The sequence below is a fragment of the Balaenoptera musculus genome, chromosome X (genome assembly GCF_009873245.2).
Source record: "Balaenoptera musculus isolate JJ_BM4_2016_0621 chromosome X, mBalMus1.pri.v3, whole genome shotgun sequence".
Lineage (NCBI taxonomy): Eukaryota > Metazoa > Chordata > Mammalia > Artiodactyla > Balaenopteridae > Balaenoptera > Balaenoptera musculus.
In genome coordinates this window covers 41,818,562-41,837,655 of record NC_045806.1, presented here as the reverse complement: position 1 = coordinate 41,837,655, position 19,094 = coordinate 41,818,562, and the positions used below count along the sequence as shown (strand labels likewise).

The window sequence follows — 19,094 nt, the reverse complement described above, 5'->3', positions numbered from 1 at the left end:
CTTCTGCCTCAGTTATTCTGCTATAGATTCCTTCTAGAGAAGTTTTAATTTCATTTACTGTGTTGTTCATCATTGCTTGTTTGCTCTTTAGTTCTTCTAGGTCCTTGTTAAACGTTTCTTGTATTTTCTCCATTCTATTTCCAAGATTTTGGATCATCTTTACTATCATTACTCTGAATTCTTTTTCAGGTAGGCTGCTTATTTCCTCGTCATTTGTTTGGTCTGTTGGGTTTTTACCTTGCTCCTTCATCTGCTGTGTGTTTCTCTGTTTTCTCATTTTGCTTAACTTACTGTTTTTGGGGTCTCCTTTTCGCAGGCTGCAGGTTCGTAGCTCCCGTTGTTTTTGGTGTCTGCCCCCAGTGGCTAAGGTTGTTCAGTGGGTTGTGCAGGCTTCCTGGTGGAGGGGACTGGTGCCTGTGTTCTGGTGGATGAGGCTGGATCTTGTCTTTCTGGTGGGCAGGACCATGTCCAGTGTTGTGTTTTGGGGTAACTGTGACCTTATTATGATTTTAGGCAGCCTCTCTGCTAATGGGTGGGGTTGTGTTCCTATCTTGCTAGTTGTTTGGCATGGGGTGTCCAGCACTGTAGCTTGCTGGTCGTTGAGTGGAGCTGGGTCTTAGCATTGAGATGATGATCTCTGGGAGAGCTATCGCCGTTTGATATTATGTGGAGCCGGGAGGTCTCTGGTGAACCAATGTCCTGAACTCGGCTCTCCCACCTCAGAGGCACAGACCTGACACCCAGCTGGAGCACCAAGACCCTGTCAGCCACGTGGGTCAGAAGAAAAGGGAGAAATAAATAAAGAAAAAAATAATAAAATAAAATAAAGTTATTAAAATTAAAAAAATTATTAAAAATAAAAAACATTAAAAAGTCATTAAAAAAAAGAAAGAAAGAAGGGAGCAACCAAACCAATAAACAGATCCACCAATAATAACAAGTGCTAAAAACTATACTGAAAACAAAACAAGACAAAAAAAAAATTCAGAGAGAACCCTAGGACAAATGGTAAAAGCAAAGCTATACAGACAAAATCACACAAAGAAGGATACACATACACATTCAGAAAAAGAGAAAAAGGAATAAAAAATATCTATATATATATTAAAAAAAGGAGGAGAGCAACCAAATTAATAAATAAATCTACCAATGATAATAAACTCTAAATACTAAACTAAGATAAACATAAAACCAGAAACAAATTAGATGCAGAAAGCAAACCCCAAGTCTACAGTTGCTCCCAAAGTCCACGGCCTCAATTTTGGGAATTATTCATTGTCTATTTAGGTATTCCAGAGATGCGGGATACATCAAGTTGATTGTGGAGATTTAATCCTCTGCTCCTGAGGCTGCTGGGAGAAATTTCCCTTTCTCTTCTCTGTTCGCACAGCCCCTGGGGTTCAGCTTTGGATTGGCCCTGCCTCTGCGTGTAGGTCGCCTGAGGGCATCTGTAATTTGCTCAGACAGGACGGGGTTAAAGGAGCAGCTGATTCGGGGGCTCTGGCTCACTCAGGCCGGGGGAGGGAGGGGTATGGATGCAGGGTGAGCCTGTGGCGGCAGAGGCCAATGTGACATTGCACCAGCCTGAGGCGCGCCGTGCGTTCTCCCGGGGAAGTTGTCCCTGGATCACGGGACCCTGGCAGTGGCGGGCTGCACAGGCTCCCGGGAGGGGCGGTGTGGAGAGTGACCTGTGCTTGCACACAGGCTTCTTGGTGGTGGCAGCAGCAGCCTTAGCGTCTCATGCCCGTTTCTGGGGTCCGCGCTGATAGCCGCAGCTTGCGCTCATCTCTGGAGCTCATTTAGGTGACGCTCTGAATCCCCTCTCCTCGCGCACCAGGAAACAAAGAGGGAAGAAAAAGTCTCTTGCCTCTTTGGCAGTTCCAGACCTTTTCCTGGACTCCCTCCCGGCTAGCTGTAGTGCGCTAACCCTTCAGGCTGTGTTCACGCCACCAACCCCAATCCTCTTCCTGGGACCCGACCTCCGAAGCCCGAGCCTCAGCTCCCAGCCCCCGCCCGCCCCGGCGGGGGAGCAGACAAGTCTCTCGGGCTGGTGAGTGCTGGTTGGCACCGAGCCTCTGTGCGGGAATCTCTCCGCTTTGCCCTCCGCACCCCTGTGGCTGCACTCTCCTCCGTGGCTCCGAAGCTCCCCCCTCCGCCACCCGCAGTCTCCGCCCGCGAAGGGGCTTCCTAGTGTGTGGAAACCTTTCCTCCTTCACAGCTCCCTCCCACTGGTGCAGGCCCCGTCCCTATTCTTTTGTCCCTGTTTCTTCTTTTTTCTTTTGCCCTACCAGGTACTTGGGGAGTTTCTTGCCTTTTGGGAGGTCTGAGGTCTTCTGCCAGCATTCAGTAGGTGTTCTGTAGGAGTTGTTCCACATGTAGATGCATTTCTGATGTATTTGTGGGGAGGAAGGCGATCTCCACGTCTTACTCCTCCACCATCTTGAAGGTCTCCCCCAGAGCTTTGATCTTAACTTCATGAAAATTCTTAATTTCCAGGGGTCCTGTCATACCTAGTTTCCCACATAATTGAGACAACTCTTAAACATGTACATAGCTTTGTATTATTCTGCTTGGGCTGTCATAACAAAATACCATAGAGTGGGTGGCTCAAACAACAGAAGTTTGTTTTTTCACAATTCTGGAGGCCAGAAAGTCCAAGATCAAGGTTCTGGCAGGATTTGGCTTCTGGTGAGAGCTCTCTTCCTGGCTTGCAGATGGCTATCTCCTCTCTGTGTCCTCACATGGTGTCTCACAGATGTCTCTGGTGACTCTGGCTCTTTTCTAAGGACACCAGTTCTATCAGATCGGGGCTCTACCCTCATAACCTCAGCCTTAATCACCTCCTTAAAGGCCCTATGTCCAATACAGTCACATGGGGATTAGGATGTCAACATGTTGGGGTGGGCCCTCAATTCAGTCCATAGCCACTACTGTATAACACTACTGAAGTCAAGACATGATTGTGGCTTTAGTCAGGACCACACAGAAGATTATGTGTCCCCTGTTGTCCACATTGAATCTGGGTCTTGGGTCAGACTTCTACCATCTATGTCCCTCAGATCTGAACCTTGATCCTGGTCCTCTGTTAACTCTTCCTCTCAGGTCTGACTTGCACCTGGTTCTCTGTTCAATTTTTTCTCTACACAGCCTTCTGTTAATACTTCTGCCACTAATGTGCCACTTGTCGGGACATCTAACTTAGGTCTCTGTTAAGTAACTATTTCATCATCAATTCAGTCTGGCATGAAACCCAAACCTGAGTTCTATTTTTATTTCTTCCTTCATCAATGCCTCTTCTGATCTGTCAATCAAATCCAAGTTTCTTAACACCATTAGTTCCCCTCTCTGATCTGTATATTAAACCCAGATCACAGTTGTAGATTTTACTACCAATGCCCCTCTTTTCTGACCATGAATCTATCTGTTAAATCTTTAATCATCAGTGACCTTCAGTTTTAATCTCAAACCCAGGGCTCTGCTAAGTATTCCACCATCAGTGTGCCTATGTTTTAGATCTTAAACCTGGGCCTCTGTTAATGTGTCCACCATCAGTGCTTCTGTGACCTTGGTCCAGAGTCTCTATTGAGGTTTCTATCAATTTCCTTTGTTCTGATCTTGAACCTGGGCCTTTGAAACAATTCTGACATAAGAGCTCAAGCCCCTCATTGATGCCCATCTGGTTTGAATTCAAACCTGATCTACCATCAATTGTCTTCCCCTATTAATACACTGTGTCTCAATCAGATTTTCCACCACCATTGAGCCTCTGGTTTGACCTCAAAATTGGGCATTATGGTAGACAGAATAATGGTCTCCCAAATATATCCACGTCCCAATCCTTGGAATCTGTAAATCTGTTTTCTTACATGGCAGTAGGGACATGGTAGATGTGATTAAGTTAAGAATTTTGGGACTTCCCTGGTGGTCCAGTGGTTAAGTCTCCTGGCTTCCACTGCCGGGGGCACGGTTGGGAAACTGAGATCCCTCATGCTGTGCGGTGCAGCCAAAAAGAAAAAGAAAAAGAAAAAGAATCTTGAGATGGGAAGATTATTGTGGATTATCCAGATGGGTCTAATGTAATCACAAGGCTCCTCATAAGAGAGAGGGAGGGAGGGAGGAGGGTCAGAGTCTGAGAAGGAGATGTGATGGTGGAAACAGAAGGTCACAGTCAAAGAGAGAGTTGAAGATGCTACATTGCTTGCTTTGAAGATGGAAGAAGGGGTCATTAGCCAAGGAAGCTGGAAAAGGCAAGGAAATGAATTCTCCCTAGAACCTCCAGAGGGAGTACAGCCTTGCCAACGCCTTGACTTCAGCCCAGTGAAACCCATTTTGGACTTCTGACTTCCAGAACTGTAAAGTAATAAACTTGTGTTGGTTTAAGCCAACACAAGTTTGTGGTCATTTGTTAGAGCAGCAAACAAATACAGGTGTCTTTGAAATATTCCACCATTGATTCCCATCTGGTCAATATTCAAACTATGTCCTTGTTAACTCCTCCACCATCCATGCCCTCTGTGTGATCTCAAATCCCAGCCACTGTTAGTCATTCCACCATAAGAATCCCTTATCTATGTCCTCCCAACCTGGACCTCTGTTAACTTTTCCAACCTAAATCAATCTCTGATTTTACCTTGAACTCAGGCAACTGTTATCTATTCCACCATTAATGGGTTCTTATCTAGATATAGAATCTAGGCTTTTGAGGGTAGATAGTTAACAGTCCCTTGTGTCTGTGTATTGCACTTGGAGGTCTGTTCACTTTTTCACTATCAGGGCAATTTATGTGTGAATCTTTTCTCAAGCCTGTTAACTCTTTCCCTATTGTTGCTCCCCAGGGTCTGTACATTGACTACAGGTCTCAGTTAAATCCTCCCCATCTATGCTCCTTTGGTGTGTATGGAAAATCAAACATCTGCTAACTCTTCCATTGTTAGTGCCTCTTCTCCTATGTGCATCAACCCCAGCCCTCAGTTAATGCTTGTATCATGAGTGCCCATTACGTGTGACCTTGAAGTCAGGTCTTTGTTAACTCTTCCACCATCATTGCCCCTTTGGTATAGGTTGTGAGTTGTGGGCCATTGTTAATTATACCACTATTAATGCTTCTCTGGTCTATTTCAGATTTGGGTCTAAGTTAACATTTCCATTTTCAAAGCCTCTCTGAATGACTTTGGAACTGGGCCACCATTCCACTATCAGGGCCCTCCTAATTTGACCTTGAAAGCAAGGTTTTTGTTAAGTTTTCTCCATCCATACACCTTGGTAGAGATCTTGAATCCTAGGACATTCTTAAATACTGCACCATCAGAGATCCTCTATTTTGTAGATATAGAACCTACGCCTTTGTTAACTATTTAATCCCGTTCTGGGCTGACTGCAATCTAGCCCTTTGTTAAGTTTTCTAAAATCAGTGCCCCTTAGGTTTTACCTTGAACCTCTGACTCAACTCTCTGAGCTTTGATATGGGCTGCAAAAGGTCGCTTCTGCCCAATTTAAATGACGCGGGTAGAAAGTCCAGGCTGTGAGTGACAGGAGGGGGCGGGCCCTGACCTGAGGAAGGAGCAATAGGAGGGCAGGAGGGCGGTGACGCTAGGCTCGGAGGAGTGCGCGGGGAGCGTGGTCTGAGCCCCCAAGTGAATACAAACATTATGTCAAGGTACTCTTCACTTTTTCCAGACGCTTTAGAAATGAGGCTTCCACAGAACAGTGTTTCAGGTGGTGCTTCCACTCCCCGCCTCGCCCCCCGGTTCCCACCGAACACCCCAACCAGTCGCATCGCCACGCCTTTGCTCAGGCGGTGCCTCTGCTCAGGGCCTGGAATCTCCCCCCCGGGCCTGGAATCTCCCCCCACCCGGGACAGTCGCGGCGCTTCCGAGCTTCACACTGCTTTCGAGTACCCTGCCTCGGAAATATCACGGGGACTCCCCGAGCTCCAAAACGCATATATCTTCTGGCTGGAATGGCAGCACCCAGAAGCCGTGGGAGGCACTAGCCATTTCCCGGCCGGCGACCGAGTTGCTGGCGCAGAGCGAATGACGCCATTTTTGTTACTGGCAGAGCTGGGCTCGGTGGCTGGTTCTGATCGGGCGAAAGATAAGCTAATGCGCCATCCAGACCCACCGAGGAGGGCTGGAAGGGGAAGGGATTTTCGAGGGACGTTGAGCCCATTTGTGCAAGCGGGGAGCCAAGCCTGGCTTGAGAAGGAGCTTTTGGGTCCTGAGAGCAGAGCCAGGGTGAGGGGCCTGGCTGAGTGATGGGAGGCTGTCTGGTCAGTGATGGGGACATGTGGAAGCTCTAATGAGGGGTCCTTTGGACTGAATGATGTGAACAACAGTGATAGGGGAGTCTGGAGGATCAGGTGTGTGGGATATGCGATGGGGAGTTTATGGGGGTGAGCGATGGGGGATCTGTGAGGTGAGCAATGCTGCCTGTAGGGTGAATGATGGGATTTCAAGGGGGTGAGTAAAGGGGGTCTATAGAGTGAGTGAAGGGGGTCTGGGGTGAGTGATGGAGGGTCTGTTGGGTGAGTGATGGGGGATCTGTGAAGTGGACAATAGGAGGGCTATAGGATGAGTGACAAGGGTCCATGGAGACAGGAATGGGAATGTGAAGGGTCATGTTGGGATTCTTTGGGGTCCATGATTGGTGGCTCTTTGAGATCAACAATACATCCATGAATAAACAAAAATCCCAGCCCTTGTGGTTTCAACATTCCAATGGAGGATTCAGACATTGAGGTTTTGATTTATATTCCCTGATGACTACCTTTTCATATATGTATTGATCACTTGGAGATCCTGTTTTGTGAGGTGCCTGTTCAGATCTTTTGCTCATTTTTATGTTGCATTGTCTGCCTTTTCCTTACTGATTTGTAGGAATTGTTTTCATATATTCGGATACCACTCTTTTATTGGTGATATGTGTTTTGCAACTATCTCCTTAATTTTTGGTTTCTCTTTTCCTTATTGTGGCTTTGAATATTAAGATTTTAAGTTAAACTGTAAAGCACAATGTAAATTTAACATTTTGTTATTCTTGAGTTAAAAACCAAACAACGTTCTCTGTAGTTTAGAAGGAGAATTAATTTTTTAGGGCATCCAGAAGCAGACTGAGGGTTGCATCTCTGAAAACCGTGGTGCCACAACAGCTAGGGAGGAGTTCTCTGCTTTTCATTTTCTCACCACCTCACCCTCTAATCACTGGTTGTGTGATCTCAGACAAGTCACTTTTCCTGTCTAGGCCTCAGTATCCTCTCTAGGAAATGAGGATGATAGCAGGGCCTATCCTGTGAGGCTTGGGATGATAATTAAGTGAGTTAATACATGATTATTATCCATTCCCCATGGTTTTGTAGCACCGATCATGTATATATTTAATGGATCTTCCATGAACTCTATGTCAGAGCTGCTCCTGTGATACCCAAGAAAATCCAGTTAAAGAAATTAAATACCAAGGAATAAGATTGTGTCAGGTAGAGTTGAGCCTTGGAGGGCCGCAAACTATTGTAATATCTTGGGGGACAGATGTTTGTTTGTTATTAAACAATTGGGAGCATGATCTTGTGGCCTGCCTCTTCTTCACTTCACAGCTATCCTTCCATGCCATTAACTTTATTTCCATAGTAGTTTATTTCCAAACTTAGTTTATTTCTGTGGAAGTTTTCAAATATTGAGAACTGTATAATGAAACCCCATTATGCACATCACCCAGTCTCATCAATCATCAACTCTTGGCCAGTCTTATTTCATCTAGACCAGGAGATGGAAAACTGCAGGCAGTGGGCCAAATCTGGCATGCTTTTATACAGCCATAAGCTTAAGAATGGTTTTCACATTTTTTTAATGGTTGGAAAAAAAGTCAAAAGAAGAACAATATTTTGTGATATGTGAAAATGATACAAAATTCAAATCATAGTGCCCATAAATGAAATATTATTGGAACACAGTCAAGGAGCATAATTGTTTTGTGTATTGTCTGTGCCTGCTCTCAACCTGCAATGGCAAAGCTGAGTAGTTGCTGCAGAAACCATAGGCTTCACAATTCTGAAATATTTGCTATCTGGCTCTTTACAGAAAAAGTTTGCCAACCCCTAACCTAGACTACCCATTCATTTCTTCCTCCCAGATTGTTTTTTAATTTGTTTTTAATTGAGGTATAAAATAAAATGCACAAATATTAAATGTACAGCTCAATAAATTTTTACATGTCTGTTATTATTTGAAACAAGTCCCAGACATATTGTTTTATCCATAAATACCCCATTATGTATCTGTAAACGATAAGGACTTAAAGGTCCATACCATTATTCAAGGTAAAATAATTAACAATAATATCTTCAGATCATTAGTGGTTAAATTCCTTAATATCAAATATCTAGTCGGGGCTCAAACTTTAATGATTATCTCCAAGATTTTTTGTCTGTTCAAATTAAGATTCCAGACAAGGTTCATACTTCAAATTTGGTTGCTGTGTCTCTTTAGCCTCTTAATCATCTATAGTGTTACTTTTAATGGTTACCTGCCTTTCCATCCTTTGGAGGTTCCATAACTTATTCTCTCAGTTCTCAGTGATTGGGCATTTAGGTTATTTTCAATATTATGGTTTTAAAGGCAAAGCTGTAATGAAGGTTCCTGCAGTTAAATCTCTGCACACATCCATGATTCTTACCTTAGGACAAAGTTATAGAAATGGAATTGCTGGTCAGATGAGAAACACAAGTTATCAATGAATGAACAAACAACACATTTCACATCCAGCCATTGCAGAGTGGCTAACCCAACTTGGTCTCTGAAGACTCTTCTGTACCCACCCCACCCCCAGTAGCTTTCCAAAGAGGAAAAGAAAATGATTGAGTCTCAGATAGGTTGTTTGTTTCCCACTTGGTTTTCCCACAGCAAAATGGGAAAGGGCAATTAGTTGAAAATAAGAATTAGAGAAATTTAGAGGGAATAGAAGATCAAGAAGCAGGTAAAGTTGCTGTGAAGAGACACAGATCATCTGGCCTTAGTTCAGATAAACTGAGCTGAACATTTTAGCTGTGAGCTTCATGGCAGCCACAGTGAAAAGGGCAAACATGATCAGTTAGATGATTTGTGCTCTCCATCAAGAGAAATCAGTTCATCACTCCAGCTCCTAAGCAAGTCAAAATTTCTGGGCCTTTAGCCTAAGAAATTTTATTGTTGAGTTTTCCTAAGGGCCAATCGTTTTCAGCTCTGTGTGGTATCATTAGTAGTTGTTCCAAAGAGGCTGTTTTTAGTTAAAAATTTCTGGCAGAGCCTTGGAGTGTGAGTGGTTTCCTGGTTTTCCATGGCTCCTTTGCTGTCATCTCAGTTTGTGGGGTCATGCTCTAACTCAAGGCCATCTCCTTTGCTCTTCCATTTTTAGTCTTTATTATTTTTTTCTCCTTGCAAGGGCAATGCAATGTGGGGCAAAGAATGTAAACAATATAGCAAAGTAAAAAAATTAGGAAGTGGAAATATCTCTGTAATCTAACTTCTGCCTTCTTCCCTGGCATAACTAGTATTATGTAGTTTGGGGATGATCCTTCCAGACTCTTTTCTTTATACATTTAACCTCATCCAGGTGTGTAGGTGTGTGTTATAAATATGTGTGAGTGATCTTATTATTTTCATGTATTTTCCTTTACCATACACAAAAAATACATACAATATATCTTCTGTTCTGCACCTTTCAACAGGTGGAAGCTGCTTTTCCTCCATTTCTCCTATGCAAACCACTATATAACCTAGAAACTGGAGAGTTAGTTCTCTCAAGGCAACCAGAAAACTAATCTTGAGCCCTATTAAAAGGGCCCTTGCATCATCCTCTTTACATCACTAACACTGCTGCCAAACCCCGGGGGGTCAAACCCTGGATTGGTGTTTCTCAACTGAAAAGATATTGAAATCTGCTCTAAATGGAAGTCCATCCCAACTGCAGACTCTAAACTGAGGGTCTCCGAAAGCGGTGAGTAAGATGGAAGATGAGGAAGTCCCTGAGAGCTGGAAGGCGGCAGACAGCGGGGAAATCCAAATCTCCTCCCAAAGTGCCCATTGTGATTCAGGACGACAGCCTTCCCACGGGGCCCCTCCACAGAGCCGCATCCTCAAGAGGCCCACCAGCATTGGTGTGGTCAGCAGCCCCAACTCCACCAGCAGGCCAGCCCTTCCCGTCAAGTCCCTAGTGCAGCGCGAGGCAGAGTACGCGGAGGCCTGGAAGTGGATCCCGGGCAGCGCCAGCCCAGAGGAGGAGCAAGAGAAACCCATCCTCGACAGGCCAACCAGGATCTCCCAACCTGAAGACAGCAGGCAGCCCAACAATGTGATCAGACAGCTGTTGGGTCCTGATGGGTTACAAGGCTTCAAACAGCACAGATACATGCGGGCAGGAAAGGATGCCACCGCCACTGCCTCCGTCACCACTTCTTGGGTCGTCTGCTGTGGGTCGCACTGCTGTGGCAGACAGCTGGACTTGAGCAGAGGGAACAACCTGACTTACTTGCAATGTGATTCCCTTTGCTCCGCCCACTGTGACCTTGAACCCCATGCACTGTGACCTCCCTCCCCCCACTGTGATTGGCATGTCTAGAAGGGCTGTCCCAAGTCAATGGAAAGGGAAAGTGTGGGGGTTAGAGGAGGGTTGGGGGGGACCCACCAAGGACTCAGAGAGTCAGACAGTGCCACTTGGCCACTTGGGGTGAAGCCAGTGCCAGCAGTAACAGTTTATCATGCTCATTAATTTGGGATGTCAAAACACAAATGAGAACTCCCATCCACCCACCCTCAAGTGCATGTTTTCATCACTTAAAAGCAAGTTCCATCTGAAAATATCCTTTTTCTTTCTTTGCTTCCTATTTTTGTTTGTTTATACAATATTTGATTTGCAAAAGTAAAAGTGCATGGGAGGGGTTTTAGCAGTTTAATGAATTTTTAATTGAGAAAGGGTAGTTTGGTAGTCTACTTAAAAATGTTTCTGGGCAATTCACTAGAAACATTAACCAATAGGATTTTGGTGAGCTTAGCTTCTGTATTCCTACTGCAGCCCAGAAAAGGGGCAGGGCTCTGCAGCCCCCAGGTCAGATGAGCACCCCATGCCTATACCTCCCTCCCCCCAGCTAAGTCCCAGAGCATCTGGGCGCTACCTGAAGACTGGGCTAGCTCTATAGAATCAGAGAGCCTGGGGAGGGTGCCAACCCCTCACCTCTAGTGTATTTTGGGAGACAGGGAAAGTGAACAGACTTCCCCTTCCAAAACCTCTCAGGAGTGGTTCCCTACCAGCCAGGCTTACTACTTCTAGAAGTGGGCAGGGAGTGAGGCTGCACTTTGGGGCTTTAGGAGTAAGGGCTGCGAGGAACTTCCCTGGTGGTCCAGTGGTTAAGGCTCCGCACTTCCACTGCAGGGGGCGCGGGTTGGATCCCTGTTCGGGGAACTAAGATCCCACATGCCACGCAGTGCGGCCAAAAAGTAGAAAAAAAAAAAAAAAGAGTAAGGGCTGCGAGCCTTGCTCAGTATTTTGCTGTCAGCACAAGGAAAGCCAGGAGAGAGTCTTGACTCCAGGACTCCGAGCCTTCTGCCGAGTGTGGTCAGAAGGTAGGTAGATCTTCCTGCTCTAGCAAGGCTTAGAACTCTCAAGGGTCTGTGGAGTGCCATCTCTGTTGATGGCATCAGCTCCGTAACTCTATCCAGCACATTTCTCTTGTGAAATCACTACCTTGGGAGCAGACCGTTCTCAATACACCTGGGAAGAGACAAGCTGTGCATTGCAAAGATTGGTAATGACAGACTGGTTCCCCATAGGCCTAGGCTATCCTCCACCCCTTCTTCCAGAGCAAGGGCCTGGAATGAAGGCAGTTTCCCCTCTGTCCTTGGAGCCTGGAGATTTGCTTTGGTTCTTTGAGGTGGAAGAGACTTAGGGGGCCCTGCCTAGAGCAGCTGTGTGTGTACAATCTGGCCCCTCTCGGGCTTTCTGATCTCTTCCATCGCATTGCATCTTATATCCCTCAGCCAGCCAGACGGCCTCCTCGCTCAGGAGTGGTTTGGTGTGACATTTGTGCAAGTCTTGGCCCACTACATCTTCCCCTTAGGAGGAAAGTTCAGCTGTCAGTTGAGTCAGCAATTAGTCCACAGGCTTAAAACTACATGAAGGCAGGAAATTGTCCATGAGCAGAGCTGGAACAAAGCTTCAGTCAGTAAGAACCCGCAGGATGTTGAATGGTGTCCACAGGCTGCTCTGAGGGGAAATGACCTCCAGGAGTGGGGACGGGAGAAGGTTGCTGCTGTCTTTACAGTTCTACTGCCAAGACCAAGTTTCTGCATTCTAAATGGATAGTGTCCATCCCTCATGTAATAGTGGTTTCTGGCCCAAGATGAAACTATCCTTTTCAGTTGGAGAAGGTACAGAGGTGGGCCAGGTGGGAAGGCCAGAAGTGCTGATTGCTCAGCCGTCGGGACCACCTGTTCTTGCTCCCCTTCTCTAGTGGGAGCCAAGGGGAGGCTGGCTGATGGGTGTCTGTGGATCAAGGATGTAGTAGGGACTGATGCTCTCACCTCCCTCTGGCCAAAGATGGGGCTCTGCCTGCTGTGTGCCTGTCACCACCCCCCAGCAGTCATATCCTGGCTTCTCAGATGGAGAGGTGGCAGGCAAAATTTTAAAAAGAAAGAAATGAAAACAGGAAACTATGGTGTTGGGGGGAGGTGGGAGGGGAGATGGGAAAACAGTTTGGATTTTGTGTGTGTGTTTGTGGGTGTTTTCGGTTTTGTTGTTGTTTTTAGGCAGTTGTCTGTAACTTTCCTTAAGTGCTTTTTCTTTTTTTTTTATTTTCACATTGTATTCAATACATATAGCAATACATATTAAAATATTTAACAATACGGAGATTTTTAATTTTTTTCTTTTATAAATTGCTTTTCTTTTCTTTTAAAAATTGTTTTTAAAAAAGTAAGCTGCAGGCTTTAGCTTGGAAAACACCAGGGGAGTGGGGGGCAGAAACCTGAGGCTGCTGCCCCTTATCTGCCTTCACGGTACTGTCCCCTTCTCCCAGCTCCTCCCTGACTCTGTGACCCAGGCCTCAGACCTTCCAGCTAACCACTTCCCATGAGCCACTACTGTGATGTCAGCCTATAACCAAAGGAGCTGGGGGTCTGGGCCTGGTGACCAACCCTTCACCACCCACTCAGTCAGGGTGCTCCCCACTTGCAGGCAGGAGGCAACACCCTATCTGCTACCAGCAGCCCCTTCCAGAGCCCACTGCCCCAGTCCTCCCTGTCTAGCCCAGCCATATGCAGCTCTGCCCCACCTGGGGATGATCTGCTCAGAGATGGGCCGGCAGGGCCGGCCCAGCCTCCCTGGTAGGCAAAGACTCTGGAAACCTCTGGGGTCCTGTGTTCGGCCATGTGATCCCAGGGGTGCACATGGGCCCCTTGGGTATCTGAACAGAAGGGCATGGGAGGGAGGGCCGCACCCCTGCAGTCCTGCTCTGCTGGTCTAATGGGCAGCTGCCCACCCTACCCAACCCCGCACCGTGGGCTCCTGAGTCAGCAGATTAAGCATTTTGTAAATTGAATTTTAAATACATGTTTTAAACTTGAAAAAAAATAAACTGAGGGTCTCTCGAGAGCCCCCAGAAGCAGATGTTGCCACAAGGTAGACTGCTTTCCTAAGAACTTCGGACCAAGTAGATGACATCATGAGGTGATCAGCTTCTACCCAAGATGCCAAACAAGACCCTGTAGGATTCTTTTACATACTTCCTAATCTCACCATTTTTACTGTTCTTCTTGCAGTATCATCCTTTTTCTCTATCCCCTCCAGCATCATCTTTGCTATCCACATAACTCCCCCCATTACAACTGCAGCTTTCCGTAATGAGCCTTCATTTGTATTATCTCCTCTTCCCCTTCACCCAAGCTGTTCTCCCCTTTAACAATTCTGCCATCCCTGCAAGGACCCCAGAATCTATAGCGTTCCTTCACTCAACTCATAGTACAGTCTCACAACCTTACTTTAGAATGCTGGTTATGTTCTCCCTCTTCTTCGGAAGCCTCCAGCTTCCCTTAAATTCCTATGCCATCTCATATTTAAGGGCATCCTTTGTGCTATCACTCAGGGTCCCTTTAGCTTTTCCCCCCTAGACTTCAAAAGGAATCTCCTTCAACCTCAATACTCTTCAAAAAGGGCCATCTATGCTTAACCAGATTGCCTTTTTTTCCCACCTTAACTACTCTATTACCTCTGATTTAAGTTTTCCAGACACTAGATGAGGCAAGAGGTCTACAAAACATGTTACAACTACAAGCTTAGGCAGAATCCAAGCCCCAGAAGGAGGCTGTGCTTCTTGTCTCATCAGGTTCTTAAGAAGCCTTAGAACAAGAGGCTAAGAGACTGGGAGTAAATCTAAAAAACTTGCTGCAACAAGTCAACTATGGGCAACCTGCATGCCTAGAGCTGCTGCAGTGTGGGCCACTTAGAAGTTCACCCAACCACCTGCATCTTCTATGCTCTGCTACAGAAAATAACCATGATTGTGGATCTTACCACTAACATCTAAAACCACTAACATCATTGCCAGAGAACTACAGGAACTCCAATGAGTGGATCTTCATAATTGTCTGGCATTGGACACCATCCTGGCCCTTCAAGGGGGGCGCTTTTGTAATGATCGGAAGCCATTGCTGTGCATGTGTTCCCTGAAAGCTCTCTGATGGATATGCCATCACCAAAAACATCCAGACATTCCAGAAAATTCTTCAGATTTCCATTGTCATCTTCACTCCACTATCTGAATACCCTTCAGGCCCAATGTCTAGGAATCTTCTCGACTTGCTCTCTCTGACCCTCAAATCTTGGTTTTACTCGCTTATTCAACCTTTAATAACTATTATTTTATTTTATTCCTGAGTATTTCTCTTGTTAAATGCCTAATCGCTAAGGCCTTCCAACAGCTGTCAGCCTAACAGCACAATCAACAGATGATACAGTAGTCAGTTCTTCAGGAACAAGAGGAACGTGAAGGCCAGCACCCCCTTGAAAACTATTTGGACCTAACTCAGCTTCCCAATGACTCATTCCATCCCTAATAGTGCTCAAGGACAGATTTTGTCTGACTTCAACAACAAGGGGGGACCGACTAAGTGTTCACAATTACCTGTTGCTTACCCTCTGCTTTGTCTTGACCAAACTTTAGTCAGGCTTCTCCCTTCCTACAGGTTCCTGGACTCTGCTTGCCCCCAAGCCTGAGCAAACACAAAAAAGTGAAATTTGCCTCCCTTCTCAGCTTCTCCTGAGAATTGACTGACAACAGCAGGATACTTTCCTGTCAGACCCCACTGGCCATTTCCCCTTGCTTGTCCAACTTCCCTCGAAAGATTCTGCTTTTCTCTGCTTGCCTCCTCCTTACCCTGTGAAAGAAAAGCCTTTCTCTGCTTGATTTTGAGACCCTTGTAGACCTTAAGGTCATAGCATTCTCCCTATTGCAACCAGCCCTCCCCATTACAATAGTCCCTTTCCCTCCCTTCCAATAATCCTTCTGAAAAAAAGTTTCTCCTTACTAAGTCCTGATTTGTTTTTCTTTGACAACCAACATGCAACAAGATGTGTTAATAAGGGCCCAGAAATAGGTAATCTAGAGCTATGCTGTTATCTAACACCATGGCTGCTAAAGTGTGGTGAGATTCAGCCAAGAGTTCCAGTCCTTGGGCAATTTATTTAATTTGTGTGGATAACTCCTAGGACATGACTGGCTGTGTTTCTTTTCATTGTTGTGTGGCGTCCTGCACATACGCTGTTCCTACTGCCCATCCCCTCACCAATTAGTGATCCTAAAGTGGTTAGTATCAGGGGAATATTTGGAAAGATTGTGGCATTGGAGAGTTGTGGCTAGTGTGGTTGGTGAGGGTAAGTCCTTGAGGGGTTCTGTTGCTGAGTAAAAATCTACTGCAATTTTGAGTCAAACCCAGTGTCCAGTGTTGGACAAGGGGAAGCTTGTAATAGGGAAAGCCCTTTACCAGGGATTCCCTTACAGGCCCACCAAGGCTCCCATTGTTGCCTATATTCTGTGTTCCTGTGAAGGCAAGTTGTGCGGCTTAGTGCAATTCCAGGTGGTGTTAATAGGAGCTTATAATGTTTTAGCCAAATAAATGTGCATGTTATCCACCCCATACTCAGCACCTGAGTCAACTCAATTGGTTATGTGCTCAGCCCATGATTGGCCACATATTTGAAGCTAGAGTTGACCCACAGAATTAGAAGGCACCTGTGAGTCGCAAGCCATATCTTAGAGCCTGGCTTAGCCAGAATGGGTGTTGCTGGTAGCAGTAGAGATGGAAGGAGGAGGAGTGCTAGCCTCAGTGGTGGTGTCTGTGGTCATGTTAGTAGGACTGACCAAACTGAATGGCCAGCAGCGTGCTTCCCGTGGTCTCCATCCTGACCCATGTTGTGTGTCTCCCGTGTTGTGCATGTGGCATGTTATTTCCAGGCCTTGTCAACAGTAGGGTGTAGTTTGCCAGGGGAGGGTGACCCATCAATGGGTGTGTAGTCGACACTGGTGAAGGGAGGAACTTCTCAGGTATGGAAGGGGCACAGCAACAGAATAGGGGTGAAAGTCAGAGGTCATCTGTGGGCAGCAGTAGGAGTTCTGATTGTCCCTTGGGTATCGTCCAAATGGTGTTACCCAGTCCAGGGGTAATTAGTTCCACCTCCTGGGTATCGGGAGCTGGTCCAAGATTGATCTATGGTGATTTAGTGGAGTGTGTGGGCAGCAGATGAGGACACCTCTCTCTCCAGATAGTGGTGAGTGGTCTCCTCAGCTTACACTGGATGAGGAGCAGAAGCATGCTGAATGTGGTCCCAGAGTTGGTGGTCCACAGCAGGTCACTGTTGGGCTCAAGGGAGAAGTGGCTGCTAGGCTCCGGAGTTTCTATGAGGGAGAAGGGAAAAAGGTGGAAGTACCAGGTGGATGTTCATTTGCTGTGGGCAGCATGCAAGGCTCCCATGTCCATGAAAACTGGTAATTGGGTTGTGTCCAGTGTGGATGTGTCCACCAGGAGAGGTCACAGCGTCTCTACAGGTGGTCATTTCATTTGTTGTGAATTTTAATACAGTGCAGTTATGTCTTAGGTCTGCACTTTTGAACCTGAGGGACCATCTTCCTCCAGGTTCTCTCAGGAGCCCTTGTTTTAAAATACCATTATGCCTTTCTGTGACATCTGCTGCTGTAGGACAACGGAGCAGGTGAAAACTCACACAATGTGATTTTGTAATGCCCGCTGTTGCGTTGCTTTGCAGTGGGAGCCTTGATCTGTTTGTATAACTGGCAGCACCCCCAAGGGCTGTGAGGCTGCGGTGTTAACACTTCAGTAACATTAACAGAGGTTGGGGCCCCACAAGAGCCATCAGTGGAAGGCCTGTGTGGGCACCCACCACTATTAACCATGTGTTAACATATATGTTCCTGCTGCTGCAGGGGGAGGCCCAATGAAATCAATTTGCCGTCTCTGATGTGGCCCTCCTCTGTAAATTGTCCCTCCAGTGAGGTAGGCCCAATGTCTGGATTTCTGGCTTCTGGTACAGCCACTAATGTTTTGTCTCCCTGCTGAGCCCACTCCTCTACTAACAATCCATTTTCATAACCCTGTGATGCCCCAAAGCCCTGACCTCTCGTGTGCCGCCTGATAGAAGGGGAGGGTGGCTCTTCCCAAAGGTCTGGAGATCTCCCCCTCCTTCCAGAGCCCTAGCTGCTTTGGTGGTTCAGTTAGTTCATCAGGCTTTGAGTCGTAGAGCACTTCCTCTGTGTCTTGTTTGGTATGAGCCGAGGTATGGTGCACCCAGATGGGCAGAGCGGGAGCCAGTGTGGCAATCGGCCCCATACCTCTTTAGCCCAAATATCTTGGCTTGTATTTTCCAGCCCTGATTTTGCCAAAGTCCTGACCAAGTAGTTAGCTCATGAACACCAACCAGGAGTCAGTAAAATATGAACCTTGGGAAAATGTTTGTCAAAGGCATACTCTATTGCTAGGACTATTATATGCGGCTCAGCCCACTGGGCACTTTGGTCTGTGCCCCGTATGGATTTGGGGGTGACAGGCTGTGGCTCTCTATTGTCTGGTCCCTTACACCTTGCGCTCACTCCATTGGTAAAGGAAGACCGTTGCTTTGCTTGTTTTGAGGGTGCTGACCATCCTCCCTCCCGTCCCCGTTGAGCAAGGGGTAGAGGCATTTCTGGGGTTTGGGCGAATGAGCTTCAGTGGCAGGTATGTGGTTATTTCCTCATGGAGTTTGTGACACTCCAGTAGGGCTGGGTTTAGTTCAACCCTGTAGATAGCATTTCGATTTTAATAACGGGGCCTCTGAGGCCAGTCTGATTTTATGGGGAGTTTTTCTTCCATTACGTAGGGCATACGAGGAATCTCGGTCTGTGGGATAACTGGCTCTGCCCCAGAAAGGGCCTCAGTTTCCATAAGTGCCCTGTATGCTGCTAGAAATTGCCTCTCCGGTGGCAAATACATCTGGGCTGAGGCTAGGGGCCCCTTACAGCAAAAGCCCAGGTAGAGGTTTGCCTGCCCATTTGGTCCAGAGGCCCCAGGAAGCAAATTTTGGGGTGGGAGCAGAAACTTCTAAATGTAAGTCCTATCCTTGGGGCACTAGTGGGAGAGCTGAAGTGATAGCCTACTTTAGTTTATCTAGTGCCTGTTGTAGCTCAGGTCCTCACTCAAAATGCAAGACTTGCAGGTGACTCAATACGTAGATAGGGTCTAGCAAATAGTAGATGTGAGGAACGTGTTGGCACCAGAATCCAAACTTTTCTACCGAATGTTGGGCCTCCTTGCTGATGTGGGAGGTTGGAGCACTAGGAGCTTTTATTTTATTGGATTAGGAAGAGTTTGCCCTTCTCAGTTCTGAATGTAACCCCCCAATTTAACAGACTGGTAGGGGCCTTGTACCTTATGGAGGGAGGCAGTTGCCCATCCCCTTTCAGTGAGGTGTTCACTCAGGGTTGTGACAGCCTGGCCCTCAGTGCCTTGTCATATCCTGTACTATGGTGTGTTTACCGCCCACACCAATAACGAAATGGTAACTGGTTCCCACTGGTTGGCGCCCAC

General features: G+C 46.5%; 1 pseudogene; it reads left to right on the top strand.

Annotated features, from left to right (window-relative positions):
* Window positions 1-5,869: 5,869 nt before the first annotated feature.
* On the top strand, window positions 5,870-10,802 carry LOC118888773 (annotated as a pseudogene).
* The last annotated feature ends 8,292 nt before the right edge of the window (window positions 10,803-19,094 follow it).